Raw genomic sequence first — 19,438 nt, 5'->3', positions numbered from 1 at the left:
CAACACTGGCAATTACCTGCCTTTGGGCTCAAGGAGTAAAACACTAGGATTAGAGCAGCCCTTTCAGCACACCAAGTGCCCTCACCACCTTGTAGGCACAGTCATTTCAGTGGCAGTGTTGCTCAGCAGTGGATTTATTTCTTTTTTTACTCCTGCATGTGTTCAACATCAGCGTGTGAAAAATTGCTACCAGGGGGCAGGTACTGATCATGAAACAGCTATTACTGGCTGCCAGGTACTGCAGAGATTGGGGTCACTGCTTGCTTTTTCCAAAAGAGAGACAGTTTAATGAAATCTTGCTCTTCAGAGGCAAGAAAATGTTTAGCCCCTCCACACAAATTCATAGTCCTGAGGTAGAATGATATGAATATGTATAATTTCTTTAGTGAATTACATGAATTTGTAAGAGAGTTTTGAGGCATGTAGCACTTTCAAAGTCCCTCGTTCAGTTCTCTCTGCTGCCCGCGTTTAGCATTACGCTGAGCAGATGTGCAGAGAGTTACATAGTGCCTTCAGTCCCAAATGGCTTCGCTGATGTTTCTGTCTGAAACAATGTTCCTTGGCAGGATGATCAGGCAGCAGCACACTCCATGGATGTCCCTTATTACTTCTTACAAGACTTGAATCACTGGCGCTCATCCAGCTTTACGTAATGGCTAGTTGGCCCACAAGCTCTGCTGAGCTGTGACTACACCATAGGCAGACCATATCTGGACGGCTAAATCCCAGCAAGATCCTACTAACAACTTGTGTAGATCCTTCTGTCTGTCCTACTGTAGAAAGGTTAAGAGCACAGGTTCCCACAATATGTGCAGCGCACACAGAGGTACTGAAAACCAAGGGAGAGCAGAGGCATTAGGTAAACAGCCAAAAAAGCTGAGGCAACATCACACAGAAAGGCACGACAAAGAAACTGGTGGATTTAGTTGACTTCAGCTGGGCAAGGCTTGGAGTGCTGCAGTCCAGTGTGTTGGTGTTCATAAGCAGGCACATCAGCGGCTCTGCTGGATGAAGTGAGCTTCCAGGACTGATCGCTCTGATATTTTCTCATCCAAAGAGGCTGCGCACACAAAGAGAGCTATAACCCAAATGCAGAAGGTGATGTGAGGACAGGATGTATGAGTTGGAAATATTTCAATGTTTGCTTCAGGTTGGTGATACAGCTCTGTGTATTGAACTGTAAAAGGTGGCTCAACTGTTCTAGCTCCTAATTGTGAGCCCATCCTCTGCCTATTTCTCTAAAAGCTGACTTATTCCCTCAACAGTCACATCAGAAGTGATTTGGGCAATATAACTGTGTGGTACAATGTTGAAGCTCAAGTTTGGGCCAGGCAGTGTCTTATAGGTCCCATGTTGTATCTACTAGCCTTGTGCAGATGTCTTGGGCAACCTAAACTGTCTAAAATGGCACTAGGCACCTACGTCTGGGCACCTGAAGGGAGTGTGTCTGTCATCAGCACATTCACACTGCTTCCACCAGGTATCCCCTGTAAAATCTTGCATTAAGGAAAACACATCCGTACCCCTTACAGGCGATAGACTTAAACAGATGTGGGTCTACAAACTTTTTACTCTAGGAATAACAAATGAACTGTTTTGCATGAAAAGTTTATCAGATTATGCTCTTTTCCCGCTGCAGATTATTCTGAAGCAGACATGACAATAAATCTCCGCAATCCTATGAATATTTCATAGAAACACATTTCAGCTTATGGGTGTTCTTTTTTTTCTTGAACGATTATGTCTGTGTCTTTGGCCATTCATCGTCTGTGATACGTGACTGGCCACTTAATTCAAATTACTGTAATGTCTGGCTTTTGACTGGTTCATTAAATATTTCATAACAAGGAGGAAAAGTAGCACTGCAGATGACATTTATGTGAATATGCAAGCATATTCTTAGTCAAGATTTCTACTCACAAATGCTTTGGGAAGATTAATAGAGATCTCTAAACATTGCTGAAATAGTGACTTTTTATTCCAAGAAATGTTAACGAAAATGGTGATGATAATGATTATTTTGTACTGTTGCTCTAGTTATGGGGATGCGGGTCCAGCATTCTGTAGTCTCTCTAGGACTGGAGTATAACTCACAAATGTAATGAGAAACAAAGTAGATGAGATCTCTTGCAATGGATTTCATGAGTGTAATAGTTCTTGAACAAACTCTGGAAAACAAATCTCAGAAGCCTAACATTTGCCTTGTCAGTCCATGGGAGCTCAACGCTAAAATTCATAGACACTGTAACAAAGTTAATTTTGAGTAGCAATGAGCATTTCTGAAAAGCCGTAGTTCTCATGTGTATCTCTTGTAACACAAGTAAATTCTTCAGATCATTAGCTACAAAATCTGCAAGGCAGAAAAAAGAGGCTGGAGGAAGGAGTAGTAAGCTATTAAATCTGAATTCTCCCAAATGACTATCAGCTTTTCAGGAGCAAACTTTTCAACAGTTTAACTTTTATATTAAATTCCTGCACGCATGTTTAGCAATCCTGTCTCTCTAGGAGCATTTAGTTATGCATACAAACACCAGCTAACGCAAAAGACGCTGCTAAACTGCTGTCAGTCCTTCCCATTGACTGAGAGCACTGTGTGAGCATTGGAATAGAAGGTTCCCATGAGAAACACAAAGCCTCAGTGAGGTGAATGACAAAAGACCCGTTGACTTTGGGAGAGGCTGGGTCAAGCAAAGGTGCTGTACACACCTGTACGTACCTGCTTAGGCGATTCAACCTCTTGTACCAGGCTCATCGTGCTCTCGGTGGTTTTTTCAAGCTCTAATGGTCTCTGGTTTGCTCTGGTGAAGCCTGACCTTATCAAACCCCAACATGTGAATGTGACCTGCCACTGCTGTCACAGTTTCCCCAGTGGGAAGGAACCTTCCTCCCGTAAGGATGCAGGTGCCTTCGATCTGCCAGGTTTTCCTGGTGGATTTGGAGCCATGTACTCATCATATGGATGGCTGCCTTCTGCTTTAGCATGTATATTATGAGTGGGAGAGAACCATCTCCCTAATTTATCAACGTCTCTCTGCAGGGCCTCTCTGTCCTTGAGGGAGTCAACAGCTCCTCCCAATTTAGTGTCATCAGCAAACTTAGTATTCCTTTGAGTGCTGCATCCAAGTCATTAAGGAAGATGCTGAAGAGAAATGCAGCCCTGTGGAACCCCGTTAGTGACTGGATGCCAGGCCCATTCACTATAAGTCTTTGCACCCAAGCTGTGAGCCAATTGCTCACCCATCACGTAGCATGGTTCTCCAGCTGCATGCTGGACATTTTGTCCAGAAGGATTCTGTGAGAGGCAGTATGAAAAGCTTTCCTGAAGAAAAAAAAAAAAAAAAAAATCACTCTTAGGGTAGTCAGGCATTGGAATAGATGGCCCAGGGAGATGGCGGAGTCACTGTCCCTGGAGGTGCTCAAAAGGCGCCTGATTCTGGCACTGGATGATATGGTTTAGTGGTTATGGAGTTACAGTGGTAGCAGTGGGCTGGCGGTTGGACTGGATGATCTTGAGGGTCTCTGCAAACCCTCATGATTCCATGATTCTACGAAGTGGAGGCTGGTGGAGATCTGGGGGACAGATGAGGAGCTGCGAGTGGGCAATGAGAAGCAGAAAGCTCCAGGAAACTGGGGACAAAACCGTGAGGGGAACCCGCCGGACTGCGGTGGGAGCGGAGGTGGCTGGGACCGGGTGGAGGGTGTGCACTGAATACCCCTGGGCAGGATCGGGTGGAGGGTGTGCACTGAATACCCCTGGGCAGGACGGGGTGGAGGGTTAGCACCAAATACCCCAGCAGAACCCCCGCCCTGAGGGAACTCCGGGCCCCGGGAACTGCCGCCTCCACAATGCCGTTCGCCCGGCCCGGGCATGCGCCGCAGCCGCCTCCGAGGGGCCGCCCGCCCCGTCACCGCCCCGTCACCGCCCGCCTTGGGCGGGGACACCGCGGGTGAGGAGGCGGCCGGGGCGGCGGGGCCGGGCCGGGTCGAGGGGCGGTCGCTGCCGCGGGCGGCAGGTGAGGCGGCGTGGGGGCGGCCCGGGCACCCGCAGGGAGCGGGGCTGCGCCTCCTTTCCGAGGGGAAAGTGGGTGGCGGGGAGGTGCGGGAAGTGGGGCCGTGCCCCTCGCGATCGGTGGCGACCCCACGGCGGGAGGCGGATAACCCGGGGACCCCCCCAGAGCAGGGCTGGCCCCGCGGCCCTGGGCACCGTTCCGGCCCGGCCCGGCGACGAGCGGTGAGGGCGAGCGGTGCCTGCTCTTGCAGTGCCTGCTCTCACAGGCAGCTGTTCAATTAAAACTCTGATAACCTCCCCAGAGGTCAAAGACGCTGCAGGTTGAAAGCCTACCGGGGCAGGTAAAGATGTAATTATGTTCTCCTGACAATTTTCATTGATGGCTGGGTGCACTGGGAACCCGTCCCAGGCACCTGTCTTCCACTTTGAAAGCTTAGCAGTGAATTTGTGAGTTTGGCCCCCAGTGGATCCGGATTCCGCATCCTGCCCCGTTTAATTGTTGTGTGCTGACTAAGCATAGTGGGAAAGTTTCTCTCGCTTGTGTCAGCTCTGGATGCATTGCACATGCATGTTCTGAGGTAGGGCTCACCAGTGGCTGCTGGTGTCCCTTTCCTTCTTTCCAGCCCCTCACAATTAAACGGGTGTTTAAATGGGCTATTAAGATAAAGGCTGCTGTTTTGGGAAAAACAAAAAATAAATTGAAGAGGCACACACTCCTCTGGTGTTGAGAATAATGACTGTATCTGAGCAACTGTTAAAGCCAAGGGAACATATCGGTGTTTTCACACCAGCACCATAGTTGGTTAACTATTGACATATGCTGACTTTTAAACGGTGACTGCTGACTCTGATAATAAAATAGAAGCGGCTCCTTTTGAGAGGGATCTCTAAACACTCGAACTGATTGATTGGGTTGTTAGCTCAAGCCTTGACTTAGCTGAGAACGAGAAGAGCTTTTATTCTCTGCGAGGACGTTCTCCCCGACACAAATCTGATGTATGCTAAACACATCAGCTGTAAGACAAGATGTGTATTTTGCAGTGTCATTTTCAAAGCCGTGGTAGATACCAAATGCGTGTACTGGATATAGGAAACCTGCCTTGCAGACTGCTTTTGTGCTGGGGTGCATTTTGAGCAGTTTATGATTGCAAGGTGGGAGCTTTACTTGGACTTTGTGTTTTAATTAGCTGTCATCAGAGCTGGAGTTCGGCTTCCAACATTCATAAAGTGTGCCATGAACATGCACTCTAGGTACCTGGCTGATGTTTTAGGACTAACTGCCTAGAGCACTTTCTGTATTAAGCAATGTGCAAAATGGATGGACTGTGTGGAAATTCTTTTCAGTTAAATTTCCAATCTCCTGAATCACGTCCCACTGTGAACTTACTGAGATTTGCTTCAATCAGTTGAATATTCTCATCCTCCTTATTCTCACTCCCTTTCTCTTAAAATTTGTTGCTTTAAATTCTTCCATAAGTGCTGTGGGTTTAAATGGTTCCCTGTAAAAAGCAGCCCACATTCAGTTACTGCTCCTCAGAGTTTTTAACATATCTGGCCTGTGCTCTAACACAGCAAGGTTTTTAGGAGGTGTTTTAAGACATAGAGGCTTAGAGATCCTCCACGAGTAAAACTATCATTTTATTCAAATAATCAGAGCCATAGATGACTTTTCTCAGCAGAAGAACCTGTTTTCTGTTTAAAATGGCTTTTCCAACTGGGATGTATCTAGGCTGTGAAGGAGCAGATTTTTCGAGGAAGTGGTGGGAGGCAGGAAATGAAAAAAGAAGGTGGTGCAAAAGAGAGCGTTAAACCAGATCAGAGAACCAGATCAGAGGTCCTCAGCTGTGCAGACAAAATTTCTTCAAGAAATTTCATAGTCTTCTCACACTGTGGAATGGTAATTTCTTTGGCTGTGTTTCAAGATGGATGCAAATTCAGTTTTGTGGTTCACATCGAGGGGAAGAATGGGTGTGTGGGTCCACAAAGCCTGGAGAAGAGTGAGATAGAAAGGGTCAGGGGAGTTTTGGCGAAAATGGGTGATGCTTCCCCTGTTTTGCTGGCTGCTTTCCTGGGAGAGCCAGTGCCAGTGACTTTTCACAGTGGGCACAGAGCACTTGGTGGTTCTGCTGTGCTGTATGAATGCATGACATGGGACCCTCCTTCTCTTTTTAGGTCTTCACCCCTTTCCTTCACCTTCTGTGGTAGCACGTGTTCCCTCCTCCTCCATCAGCACACCACCTGCTCCAATACCAGTTTACTACCTTCCCCCCCACAGCTGTCCTGGAAGCGAACCAGTAGGTGCAATGTGCTGGATGAAAGTAGGTTTCTTTTTTGCCTTCCAAGTACGCAGATTGGGCCCGGTGGCACAGCCACTCACACTTGGTCCTACAGCGCCCAGCTCTGCCGGCGTTTGGAGCAAGCTGTGAGCGGGGCATTGAGCTCAGCAGGGTGGAGCCTCAACTGCAAGTTTTCAAAGCCAATTACTGGACGCAGTCTATGTATGACAAGCTTCAGTTTCATTAGCTGCCTCCCAGGAGTATCGAGCTGTGCGGCTCACCTTTGCAGAGATCAGAGTCTCCTCTGTGATGTTATTAGGTGTTCTTAAAAATAGCTTCATCAATCCACTTTAAAAGAGCTGGTTTGCTCTGATAACAGTGCCTGCTGGTGCTTTTCCAGATAAGGAACTTGTCACTTCTCCTGCTGTCATACATGCAGCTTCTGCCCTATTTAGAATACAGCTTAAAAAAAGACTACAAAATAACCACCAGTCTTGTGTAAAGATTTATGTTTGGTTTAGGAACAACTGAACATTCCTTATTTAACTGCTTTGGACAGTATTGGTTTATTAAGACAGTAGCATCAAACGAAGTGGAGAGTTGAGATATAACTTCACATACCCGTGTCTTGAGGAAATATTCATGATAACATCTCTTATATAACAAAGTGACAACAGGCCAAAGATCTCTTTTTTTATCTTTTTTTTTTTTTTTCTGTCCCAATTAGAAGTTCATTAGCTTTAAAAAGAATCTGGAGTACTACATAGTGCCCATATGGGTATAATCTATATAGTGGTGGGAAGCAACCAGACGAAATAATATAAAACCAGTTTCAATCTCTTTTGAGGATCTGAAAAGTAGTTCCCAGCAGTATCATGGGGAAACTGCAATTGCGGGACATACCTAGTAATTCATTCTATAATGGTGTATACAGGAGCAATGTTCTAATTTACTCATTTCTTTGATGTTTTGTGAGCAGATGGCATTTTTAAAAAGGTCTGTAAATTCTGTGGGAATTTGATAATGGCTAATTGCTGGGGGATCAGAAGAGAGTAGCAGTCAAAGTGAGGCTTGTGACTTCTCTGCTCTCAAAAGAGAGCCCTCTCTGCAGCCTCATTTTTAAGCTACTATCCTTTTGGAAATTCTTGCTCAAGAATATTCACCAGTGTCCTCAGCGTAAATTTGGAACTTGTTGATAGGTCTTTATTAATTGAATGTGCTTCATGAACCAGTCACTTGTTACCACAGCTAAAAAGTACCAGGGAGATCATGGCTTGTTGGACACTGTGCACTGCGAATTTTCACATGCTGTTACTTCTTCGCTCTTTCCCTTGTTCTTGCTTGCTTCGTGGTTCCTTTCCTTTCAGTTTTCCTTTATCTGTTTCTGTCTCCTTTTGTCTGTGATTGACTTAGGTCAGTTCATGTATTTTGAGCACCTGCCTAGTGTTTGCAGCACAGGACCTCAGTACCTATTTGCACTGTGACATCAAAGGATCACATTTCAAAATTACAACTTTTCCTTTGAACAAGAAGGAAAAAAAGGTTCCTGGTTGCTATGGTGATGAGTGCTATATAAATGCCTATAAATAAATAAACAGCTGATTCATGGACTTTGATTTGCACTATTTTTGCTTTTCTAACGAGATATAATTAAATATCAGAATGAGAGGAGGTTTCCTCGATTTTATTAAATACACATTATTCTTAGGCCTCCTGTTTTACAGTATTTCTACTGAGAACGGTTAAATAGTAAGATCTGTATATTTCTCTCTGTAGGGAGTTGATGGTTTGGAAAATCATAGTTTAGTATTTATAGAAAAACTTTAAGATGCAAAAAACCACTCCGCTATAAAGGTGGTGTCCATTTTCAGTTTAACCAGAACATACATTTTGAGCTAAATGCCTATTTTTCTTATCTTTAAGAGACTGTTATTGCTGTCTCAACATTTAAGTTCCAGTCAAAAGTGTCTGTAAATGTAATTATGTTCCTCTGCAGTATTTGAAACCCCACTGGTGCACAACAACAAAACTTGGAAATGTCACTGACTTTTCCTTTTATGTTAAAATGACAAAGGCAGAGTAAAAAAATCTAATATTCCTTGTTGAAGTTCGAGGAGGAGGGGAGAATTGACTTTTTTGTAAGTCTTTTGTTCTCAGGTCTATGATGTAAAAGTAGCTTTCTGTCTCTGTGCTAAAGGTGATAATTGTAAAATGGATTGGATGGAGACAATAAACTGCTTCTTCAGAAGTCAGGGAGTAGCCACCTGTCATTGCTAAAAAAGCCCTTTTCATTAGCAATCTCTGGAGCCAGTCCACTCGCAGTCGACTGCAGCCCAGTTCCCCAGCAGTGCACTGGAGTAATCCCCCCTCAAAGGTGTTTCTCACTCAGGAAGCGGGTGTACTTTCTTTAACAACAAAGGAGAGTTTATAATGGAAGGAGCTTTCCTTAGGGGAAGGAAAACAGGCATATATGATATACAGAAATACTCCTTTGTTAAAGGATCAGTCTGGTTTCTTGGTGAAAACTGATTTTGCCACAGTGGCCTGAAGAGAGATTTGCTGAGTCCTAAGCTGTGGAGTGCAGCTTGTGCACTGGCAGCAAGTGGATCTGCTTTCTATCACAGCCACAGCTTTGTATTCAAAGAAGCTGTCAGATTTCCAAAGAACTTTGGAGAACTACCTGTCCTGTTAAATGTTTGATAAAATAACACCACATCCTTCACTGTCTTCATTCCTCGTGTGCACTCTTCGCTTTACCAATTAAAAAATATATTTGACTACATGCCTCTTACTTCAGAGTGTGTGTAATTGGGAGGACAAGGATGCACAGCAGTTTTTTGCACTTACACACAACTACTTCTCACAGAGCGAAACATGTATCTGCACACAGCTATTGAAGGCAGGGGCAGAACAGGAGCAAGGAATGATGTCCCTGAAGGTGTCACTTGAACAGTGACAGCCTGACAGTTTGACCTGCTGGTCTCATCTGCCTTCCTCAGGTTGCATGACTGACAGTGGACAAGGCAATCCAAGGTCTCTCCCAAGAGGGTCGCTGCAGAGGCTGATGAGGTCTGAAGGCAGCCTGAACCCAAAGAGAATCTGTGCTGACTACAGGAGCATCAGGGAGATGGGAAGGGCAGCAAACAGTGAGTCTTGAAAGTGCTTCAAGTTCGCAGCTACTCCCAGGGTTATGGTGTACTGGAGACCACGTTGGTGCTGAAGCAGACCAGGCTCCAGAGTCATTGACAGAGTTTTCTCAGTTGGAAAGCAGCATTATTAGTAGCACATACTGCCTTTAATGGAGAGGCATCTTTATTTAGAAGCCTTTTCTTAGGGTAGGAGGATTAAATATACATATAGATATTTATGACAGGACAAGCTGTTGAGGACAAGCTGGAGGTATTGTGTGTCTGCTTTTCTAGCATGGATATGACAAAGGGTGAAACAGTGAATATATACCAGATTATTTTTTTTTCTTCTTCAGTTCTGCTTTTCTGTGGTTGGGATTTTTTTTCTGTCAATTTTTTCTTTTTTCAATAGATAGATATGATCCAGGACCATCTGGTGGAATTTGCTGTTGTCACATCTAGGTTTTCTGATGTATTGCCTGTCAAGTTATGTTGTATGTTCAGATGAATTTCTCATATGATCTGCTGACAGCTACTGACAGCCCTGAGATGGGAAGTTGGAAGCTTGGGGGGAAGAAGAGAGGGGCAGAATTAGCTTTAAAAATGTAACTCTGATTGTTTTTGATTGTCGGGATTTTATTTCTGATACTTACGGGTGACTTTTTTAGTGAAGAAGTGAACGAGTGAAGAAAGGTGAATGAGTAACTTTAAACCAAATGCATCTAAGTGCAGCTAGGGTACTGTACTTGCAATGTTTGTAGTCCACTCGTAGTTTTGTTGTTGATTTTTTTTTCTCTTTGACGCTACATTCCTCAATCTTTCTCTAGCCTTACCTCTCCATCTGTAGACAAGCTCACACCTACTTACATTGGAGCCTTTTCTTCCTCCTTTACTCCTCAATCCTTACCCAGTCCCTCTTCAGAAAGGAGATCTCAAAACATTTCTGTATTTATTAGGATACCACCAGGTATCCTAATAATCATAGTATCTCGATATCCTAATCCTAATACCATAATAATTCTGTAGTAAAAAGAACTAACATTTTTGACAAATTGGTATTAACCTTTGCAGACAGATCACATGTATAAAAGCAATAAGCAACTCTGAAATAGCTAGAGTAATTCTTTTCTTGCTGATTTAATACTCAAATAATTAATTAAAGTGGGGGGGTTTGATGTAGAGGTCCACAGTGCAATTGCATTTCCTCACACAATGAAAAAGATAATGCTGTACTTTGTAAACCAGAATCTGAACAAGCTATAAGCACTTCAGTTTTCTCTTCATTTTTTCTGCCATAATCTGAAGCTCCTAGTAGCAATTAGGCTGGTGACAAGATAAATTTCACAACTTGTTATCATTCTTCATTTTTTAATTGGCCAGATCAGAAAAGAAGTGATTTGTGTTTGAACTTTCAAGGTTTTTAGTTTATATAGTACTGGTAGAAAGCACAGTACAGGGACTTCTGAAGGGGTTGGGAGGAAGCCTGTTTGTAGACAGAGATGGGATTGCAGTGCAAAGGCATGTCCAGATGTGGTTCTGACACAGACTGTCCCCCTCTTCTCTCTCAAAGTTGTGGTGGTTGTACTGGGCCTCTGGAACGTTACATCCTGCTAACCGTTGATGAAGTTGGAAGTCACCCTTGGAAAGGAAGAGACTTTCTTCCATGGGGGTTTGAAGCTGAACATGACAGTCCTCAGGCTCAGGGGACTCTTGTTGCAGTTTGCTAAGGAAGAAGCTGGAAAGTATTTACTTGCCTCTAGTTATTCTTGTGTCTCCTCAGTGCTGCTTCCTGGCCTGGGGAATGTGAATGCCCTTCTGTAGCTGTAGACAGACCTTGTGTTAAGCTGACAAGGCCGGTAGAGCCTGAATATAGGGATAGTGTTTTGTACTCCAATCTCGTTCCATACTTTGTGAGTATCAGATCAGGAGATTTGGAAATGATCCAGCTCCTGTGCTGTTGTAGGGGAAGACTGGGTGTGCCAAGAGCTCTCTGGTTGTGGTGGGCTGTGTTGGATGGAGCACTGTTCTCATACTGATCAAGCATCAGCTCAGCTCCCCTTCTTTTCAGAAGAAGGGGACTTTGGAGGAAACCCCATGGATGGAATATGGCCAGATTCTCAGCCTGTAACATATCTGATAGCACTGCATGGTGGCGAGGCTGGTCTTCAGTCCTCAAACACATTAAATTAACTCTGGGCAAGCTTGCCGAGAAAAGGGTAATGAAGCAGGTCAGAAATGGGATGTGTGCGCTCAAGCACATGCAGTGGGCTTAATGCTCCAGGCAGCATTCCTGCAGGCACGTGGCTGGGGAGCAGCCAGGTCATGGAGCACACTGTGCTGCTGGTTAAATGTATCGCAGACTGCAGGTGCAGCCGAAACCACTTATCCAGGCATGAAAGAGAAAGTCAGTCAGGGAGGAGAGCAATCCCACCAGGAGAAACTGGTGAGAGGAGCTGGATGCAGTCTCGCTTAATGCTGGCTAGGTAGGGTGTGTATTAGCCAGCACCCTCTCAGGAGCTGCCTCAGCCCATTGCAGCAAAAATTTCAGCTTCTAGTGGGTGGAGACTGATGAAGATCTCAACACATGTATTGTGTTGTTTCAGGTAGAGGTGGAGGTTGAGCAGATCTGCATTATGACTGACGTTGTTTGGTCTTCATCTTTATTTCATGTGATGAGGAGGTGGGAGGGTGGAGATTACTTGAAGTGCCTGGCTAGAGGCAGAACGTAATTTATCAGGGTTTGTTTGTCTGGAGGAGTACACAGCCCATATATAATGTAGAAACATGTTAAAAAATAGGGAGCTGTTGTCTTTTAAAATCAGTGAGCGCTCAAGTCTGTTGGTTTAAAATCTTTCAGTATGTCTAAAATGAACCAAGACAGTGTGTATAAATAGTACTGATAAAACTAAGCCCTTCATAAACTCAGAGTAATGTGTATTTTCCATGTTTTGGCTGAATTACCTGAAACTTCACATAGATTTATCTTTGTCATTTCTTCTGAAATCACATTTAATAGAGATGTTCTTTTCATATGTGATCTGTAAATAGATATTTTGTTTATTTCTACTGCAGTAAGTGTCAGTTCCCCCACTTTTTTCCTCTCTTCCTTTGCATTCTTTTCTCCCTTCTTCTAATTTAAGCCTGGTGGCGATATGTTATAGTTAAATTATCAGAGAGGGAGAGGGATGGTGGTGTCCTCTACCTCGTTGTTAAAAAGTCTATATTTTTGTTTTCTGCAGAGTACTAAGAGCGAGATAAATGAGCAGGGTATTGCCATCCTTTATCACAGTCAGAATGATAAATGACATGTCCTGGAAAGTTTAAAGATGTGTAAGAATGCAAATCCTTGGCCTACAAGGATGTGTGGTTGAAAGTGCTGATCCAGCTAGGAGTTAGGTACATCCTTAAATCTAAGCATAAACGTTGCTTCCATTGGTGCATACCTGGCACCACACTGAGTGGCGTAAGCAAAGCTCTTTCTGTGAAAGGAGTTTGATTTGTTTTAGTGGCTTGAAGTAGGATAAGGAAATGAGCCTTTTCCTATCCCCTGGAAGAGTAGTCTGAGAGTAGTTGCTCTTCTGTGCTACTGTCCTTGACTCTATGGCGTGAACTGATGTAGATGGAAACCCTAATGGTTTGATGTTTGCTGCCTCACAGATGCATCCATCCACTTCTCCTTGCTTTTCACACTCTGCCCATGTCTGCTAACCATGAGCAGAACAACAGCTTGTCTGTAGTAGCTAATAACACCTTGTCTGTAGCACAGCGCCTTGGCCTAGAAGGGTGGAAGCGTTAGAAGAGACTGAGGATGTTACATGGGAGTGCATAGCTTTCCCTCCCTTGTGAACAGGGAAATATGTAGACATTTTCAATCATGTACAATTCAACTTCTTTCCCTCCTGCCCAATGTAAAAAGCCTTTGGACTGAAACTCTATACACTGGCTTGTTCTCCACCAGCCTGAGAAAGAAATCTCTTGCAAAAGTGGCTGAAGGAGGGTAGCTGGTTTTTTTCTGGCTGCTGATGGCCGTGTGCAGCAGGCAGAGGGGTCTAGATCTTCAGCATCTTCATTAACAACTTGGACACAGCACTCAAAGGAATACTAGGTAGGTTTGCTGATGACACTAAATTGGGAGGAGTTGTCGATTCCCTTGAGAGCAGAGAGGCCCTGCAGAGAGACCTAAACAAATTAGAGAGATGGGCAATCTCTCACCAACCCTATGATGTTTTACAAGGGCAAGTGCTGGATTCTGCTCCTGGGATGGAGCAACTCTGGTTGTGTGTATAGACTAGGGAAGGAAAGGCTGGAGAGCAACGCTATGGAAAGGTACCCAGGGGTCCTGGTCAATGGCAAGTTGAATATGAGTCAGCAGTGCCCTGGCAGCCAGGAGGGCCAACCATGTCCTGGGGAGCATCAGGCAAAGCATCGCCAGCCGGTCCAGGGAGGTGATTGTCCTGCTCTGCTCTGCACTGGTGTGGCCTCAGCTTGCATATTGTGTGTAGTTTTGGGCACCGCAATATAAAAAAGACATTTAGCTCTTAGAGAGTGTCCAGAGGAGGGCCACGAGGATGGTGCAGGGTCTGGAGGCGAAGCCATATGAGGGGCAGCTGAGGTCACTTGGTTTGTTCAGCCTGGAGGAGACTGAGGGGAAACCTCACTGCGGTCTTCAACATCCTCACGAGGGGAAGCAGAGGGGTGGGTACTGATCTCTTCACTCATGTGACCAGTGACAGGACTCGAGGAAATTGCGTGAAGCTGAGTTGAGGGAGGTTTGGGTTGGATATTAGGAAAAGGTTTTTTAACACAGAGGGTGGTTGGGCACCGGAACAGGCTCCCCAGGGAAGTGGTCACAGCACCAAGCCTGCCTGAGTTCAAGAAGCATTTGGACAACACTGTTGGGCACACGGTGTGATTGTTGGGGTGTCCTGTGCAGGGCCAGGAGTGGGACTCAATGATACTGATGAGTCTCTTCCAACTCAGCACATTCTATGATTCTGTGATCTTTTCTCTATCTGGGTCTTTTCCTGGTTGTCCTTTAGTGGAAAGCTCTGTTTTTAATTTCCCTGCCTGGTCTTTTTTGTTCTCTACAGCAGTCTTTGAAGGTTACACATTCCTCTGCTGTATATCTTTTGTCCAAGTGCGTCATCTTTCTGTTCTCTATTCCCTTCCTACTTGTTTCTTCTCTTCCTTCCCTTTATTTTAGTCCTATGTTCTCTTAATTCTTTTGGGTTGTTTTTGTTTAGGTTTGAGAAGAGACACACCTGAGTTTAAGTATAGTTGGCTGTTTGGACTTAACTTGGAAGTTTTCCTTACAAATGCTAAGTAAGCAAATGGCTCAGTAATTTGCCCCTTCATTTCTTAAAGCTTTTTCCAGTGACAGCTGAAAAGTTTCACTAACTTTTCCCATCCTGCGTGCAGCTTTTGTTGCCATTTGATAATCTCGGGCACCAAAGCTTTCTTTGTCATACCTGTGAGAGGCTGTGCTGCACAATTCTTACATCCAAACCAACTGATGTTTCCCTTTTCCATTGTAAAATATTTCAGCTTTTCCTTTCAAAACACACATGCAAGTGTCCTCCTCCCCTCTGGCCTTTGACTCTGCCTTATAAAACTGAAACAGAGATCTAGGTAGTCACTGACACCAGGACTTCTCTGCCCAGTTGCATCCAGAAGCCCCTTCTTCAGCCGCTAGATGTTCTGAAGGCCACATGTGAGTAAAAAGGGGCCAAGGGGCATTTTGATGTTAAGCAAGGATTTCTTGGTTCTTATGTGGGGATGGCGTATATGGAGCCTGGGATTAAAGGTGAGAGGCATAAGAGTTTATTTGATAACAGAAGGGGTTTTTTTGTATTTTTGAAAAAGTGGGTTTTGCACTATCCAGATACTTGCCTAAGTTCAACTGAGAAAATGTAATTTTCAGTAAAAATGGTTTATTTTTCTGTTGCAAAGATTTCTTTGTAATGGTGTTAATTGCCTTTCCATCTTTTTACTCTTTTACCTTAACAATTTGATTATGCATGTATTTTTGCTCTCTAGAGATGGTGGGTGCGATACAATCTCTGTTATAAACTGTTATCATGTAATTAGCAGGGAAAGATGTCTCTCAAGTCTGATCTGCTGGCTTCTTTGTTGCTCAAGAAGCAAAGAGGAGCTGAATTTACTGGGATTGAGTCCTTGACTGCAAGTCCTTGTTGTGTAAATTTGACATAGGTGACTTCTGTTTCAGAGAACCATCTCTTTCTTCACTTTGGAGCTTTGTAGATGTTAGGACCATGCTTTAATGACTGCAAGGAATTCTAATGAGTTTCCTGGTTGTGCTCTATGTACCCCTTGTATGAAGTGGGCTTGCACGCAGATCTTCCTTATTTATCTAGTTATGCTCTCGGATAGTAGACCATATAGTTTTTTAAAGATTCCTCTTACAAAGTCTTACGGCTAACAACTGAAAAATAAGCTTTGCTCTCCCTTCTCAGCTTCCTGTCTTCTAAACCAGCCTGTTTGGGATGTTTCTGCTACATTCTTCTCAAAGCCATGCTGAGAGATTTTAATTTCTTTTGGTGCTAAAATTTCACCCATTATGTTTTAGGGCCAAATTTTACACACTGTTCTGTGAATAACACTTCCCTGCAGTGGTGTTCTAGTGTGACTGTGTTTTGTTCTAGGAGTGGTACCCAACTGAGAGTTTAGACCCTGATTTCTTTAAACTCAGACTCATTTGCAGTTTTAAACTGTATGTGAATTTTGAATCACTGGTGACCAATGGAATATTTAGGCACAGTCTTTGGAAATGCCTTGAAGATATTTGAAATCATCTGCCTCTGTCCCTTCATTTGTCTCAGGGAAAAAACCCTCTTTAGTTTGGGTGTAGGGGCTTCAGAAGGGAAGTGCTTTGTATTGTCAATGATTCCCTTCGTGTGATGTGGTTTTGCATTTGCTCGTGGCAAGCAGACAGTCAAATGTAGTTACAGAATGATCACAGTCCATTGCATGGGACATTCACTGGTTAGCCTTTGATGAGCTGGAAATGAATGAGCTGTGAATTGCTTTGTGTCTTACTTTGCTGTTGTTTTCCCCTCTCCTGGCTGGCCACCTGTAATGTAAATTGAGTGTGATGTTGGTGGTTTGTGAATTGAAATCCCTTTGCACTGGAAGATTAGTTTCCCCAGCAGATGAGCCTTTCATCTGTACCTATGAGGACAAAAAGCCCTCTCCAGAAAGGTGTGTGACAGCACTTTCATGACCTCTTTTTTGCACTGACTCAATAATATCATAAACTCACGTTTGTGAGCCAAACCAGACTCAGGCTGTTCCTGCTGTTGTCATTTATTTCAATTTCTATTTCAATATTTTCCTGCTTACCTTTCACAACGGATGGGAGGAGTGAAGGGAGGGAAGAGGAGGAGGGGTGAAAAATAAAAAGGTGCACAAAGATTAATATGCTGTGTAATTTCCTCTTTTAGAAGGAGGGGAGAGACACACCTGGGAAAATATAAGCATATATGAAATACTCTGCTTTCTAATAGACACTGTGGTGTTGCATCGAGGCAGTCACTTACTCAGCACTAAAACTATATGACCAGATTCATTTTGAGAAGAAATGATGTGGTTTTCTCTGTGTCTCCATTTTTACTGCCCTTAGATAAGTTAGGGCCCTTGGTGCTTATCACTTTTTAATGATTTGTTCTTACCTCTGCTCCTTGCTTCTGGCTGTTTGTTCTTTACTACTTAGGTTGTTACTCATGTTCATGTAGAGACTGGAGAGTTAATAGAAAATGAAGATTGGAGTTGCTCTCACCTTCTCTTCTCCTGTAAGGTTGCCTGGGACAGCTCCATGCACATTTATATATGGCTTTGCAGCTTCTTGGCTTCTGAGTGTGTTATAGTTGTATCAAAGTATAAAACTAAAGCTGAGAATCTTATTCAAATCAATTTCTTTGGATTTATAAAGCCACTGATTAGTCCTCTTTTAATGTGGGTATAAACTTAGGAGAAAAATGTAGTCTCTGTCTTACTTTTATATGAATTTTGCAACAGTCATATGTATTACATACCTGTATATATATACTTAGCACAGAGGTCATAAATCAAGCTATTATACACAAAGATCTCTAGTCCTTGCTTAATTTATGTGCATGTCTTGTCACACTGGAACACTGTTAGGTACATGCTTATTTTTAAGTATTAAATATATTCAAACAAAATAGAGAAGAGGGTTTTTATTTATGTATATTTTGGTTTTCAGTTTGGTGCATTTCATCACTTCAATGGTAAAAAAATGGTGGTTATTTTGTGTCCCTTGGCAAGATGGTTGTTTTCTAGTCAGTCCTCAGCCCCTGACTTGGGTGCTTTCTCCTTTCGCATACTTGCTGCATTAATACAGGTGCAGATTTGGGTCTTTCTAGTTGCAAGAGAAGCTTTCTGTGGCTGTAGCTTTAATCCCTTTGCCTGGAAAGATGGTTTGGCTACCTCAGCAGATTGTTCCTGTCAGCCTCCAGGATAGATTATAAGCGCATCGTTCTGCCATAGAAAGGGTGAAGCTGGATGAGCCAAAGCGGGAAGATTCTGCCTGTGATGATAAATGTCCTCTATCTCTGACCCCTCCAGACCTGGAATGAGTCTCACTGCCTATGGCCAATATATATGTATCTTTTAGTCTTATCTTTTCTTCAAGGTCACAAGAACCTTCCTCTTTGAGGATGATGGGTATGACAGCACGTATGCCCTTACTATGGCTCATCTTGCAAGTGAGAGGGTTCAGACCTGCTCAGCCTTGCCTGTGCTTGGGTAGTGCTGCAGGACTCTCATAATGGCTAGGTGGCTTCTGCAGGGAAAGGCTGCATCAGCAGCGGTGCCAGCAGAAGCCTGGAGGTAGAAAAGCACATTCCAATGTAGGAAGCTATCTGGAGAGCCCTTGATGTCTTGAAATACAGTGTGAAGTAGCTGAAAGACTACTCTATTCTTGGCTTTGCAAATATCAGCACGTGGATCCAAAGCTGTACAAAATGAATGAGGGCAGATGTTTCTAACTGGAGCTGTTTTAAGCAGCAGTTGGTTTATCAGGCTGATGTTGCTCTTCTCTCAGTGACAGGTTACACTTCAGTTATTTGAAGAGATTCTCATTGTGAAATACTTGACTCAGCATTTGATGCAACAGAGGCAGCAGATCTTGTCAGTAGGAAGGAGGGGAACAGAAATGAGCTGCTGTGGCAGGCTTGGGTAAGAAACCTCCCATCAACAAAGGTCCACCACTGAATAGCAGCTGTGTCAGTAGTTTTGCAGATGTTCCTCTTCCAACAGATACTTTCTGCATTTTCTCTGAAACTTTCACCTTCTTGCATGTATTAAATGTCATATCAGCTATTTCTGGGGGTGTTATAACCTCCACACGAGTGGGGTCACAAGGAGGGTAGTAGGGAAATGATGCCTTGATTTATTGGTGGGATCAATTAACCACCTTATTTTTTATTACGACTCCAACAAATATAACAGCATGTTAATAAAAAAAAAACACACAAAAAAGCCAACCTCAAATCAGGCTTGAACCTCTTCCTCTCACTGCCGTGCCCTTGATAAATATGCCTAGATTCAATAGTCCTTCCATGAATTTTCAAACTGACAAGGGCATGAAGAAGTTCTTCCCAGCTATTGAACTGTAAATTGTTGCATATGGCACCTGGAGGAGTTGGAATGGGTTTGTACAAGTAATTCAGTGTATTCATCACACTTTCTCTAATGCATGCAGTGGTTCACATTGAAGCTGAGAAAGATGATTCATACTGCTTTCTTCTCTCCCCCCTGTCAGTAACAGCAGTAGCCCTCAGAGCAACATTTGAAACAGTAAATGCCTGGCCCACAGCCACATGTTACTACTTCTCTGCTGGGCCTTCTGATGGTACTGTACTCAGATGAGGGACAAGATAGGAACTGTTCTTTTCCATGGGGAAAATCAGACTGGGGTATTTAATAAAAAAAAAAATTTAATTACATATTTAAGTTGGCCAGCAAATATTTTTCAGTCCTATGGC

General features: G+C 43.7%; 1 protein-coding gene across 2 annotated transcripts in view; it reads left to right on the top strand.

Moving 5' to 3' along the window:
• The first annotated feature begins 3,934 nt into the window (after positions 1-3,934).
• POMGNT2 (protein O-linked mannose N-acetylglucosaminyltransferase 2 (beta 1,4-)) overlaps positions 3,935-19,438 on the top strand; it is a 31,045-nt gene continuing 15,541 nt past the window's right edge. Inside the window, exons 1-2 of one of the 2 annotated variants that reach the window (XM_064672055.1) lie at positions 3,981-4,013; positions 9,285-9,431. The gene's annotated coding sequence lies outside the window, so the exon portion shown is untranslated. Of the gene's footprint in view, positions 4,014-9,284; positions 9,432-19,438 lie in introns of both variants that reach the window. The other variant, XM_064672037.1, reaches the window with a different exon arrangement.

This window comes from Pseudopipra pipra, chromosome 1 (assembly GCF_036250125.1).
Source record: "Pseudopipra pipra isolate bDixPip1 chromosome 1, bDixPip1.hap1, whole genome shotgun sequence".
Classification (NCBI taxonomy): Eukaryota; Metazoa; Chordata; class Aves; order Passeriformes; family Pipridae; genus Pseudopipra; species Pseudopipra pipra.
The sequence above is the reverse complement of the archived record's forward strand: the minus strand, read 5'-3'. Positions and strand labels throughout refer to the sequence as shown.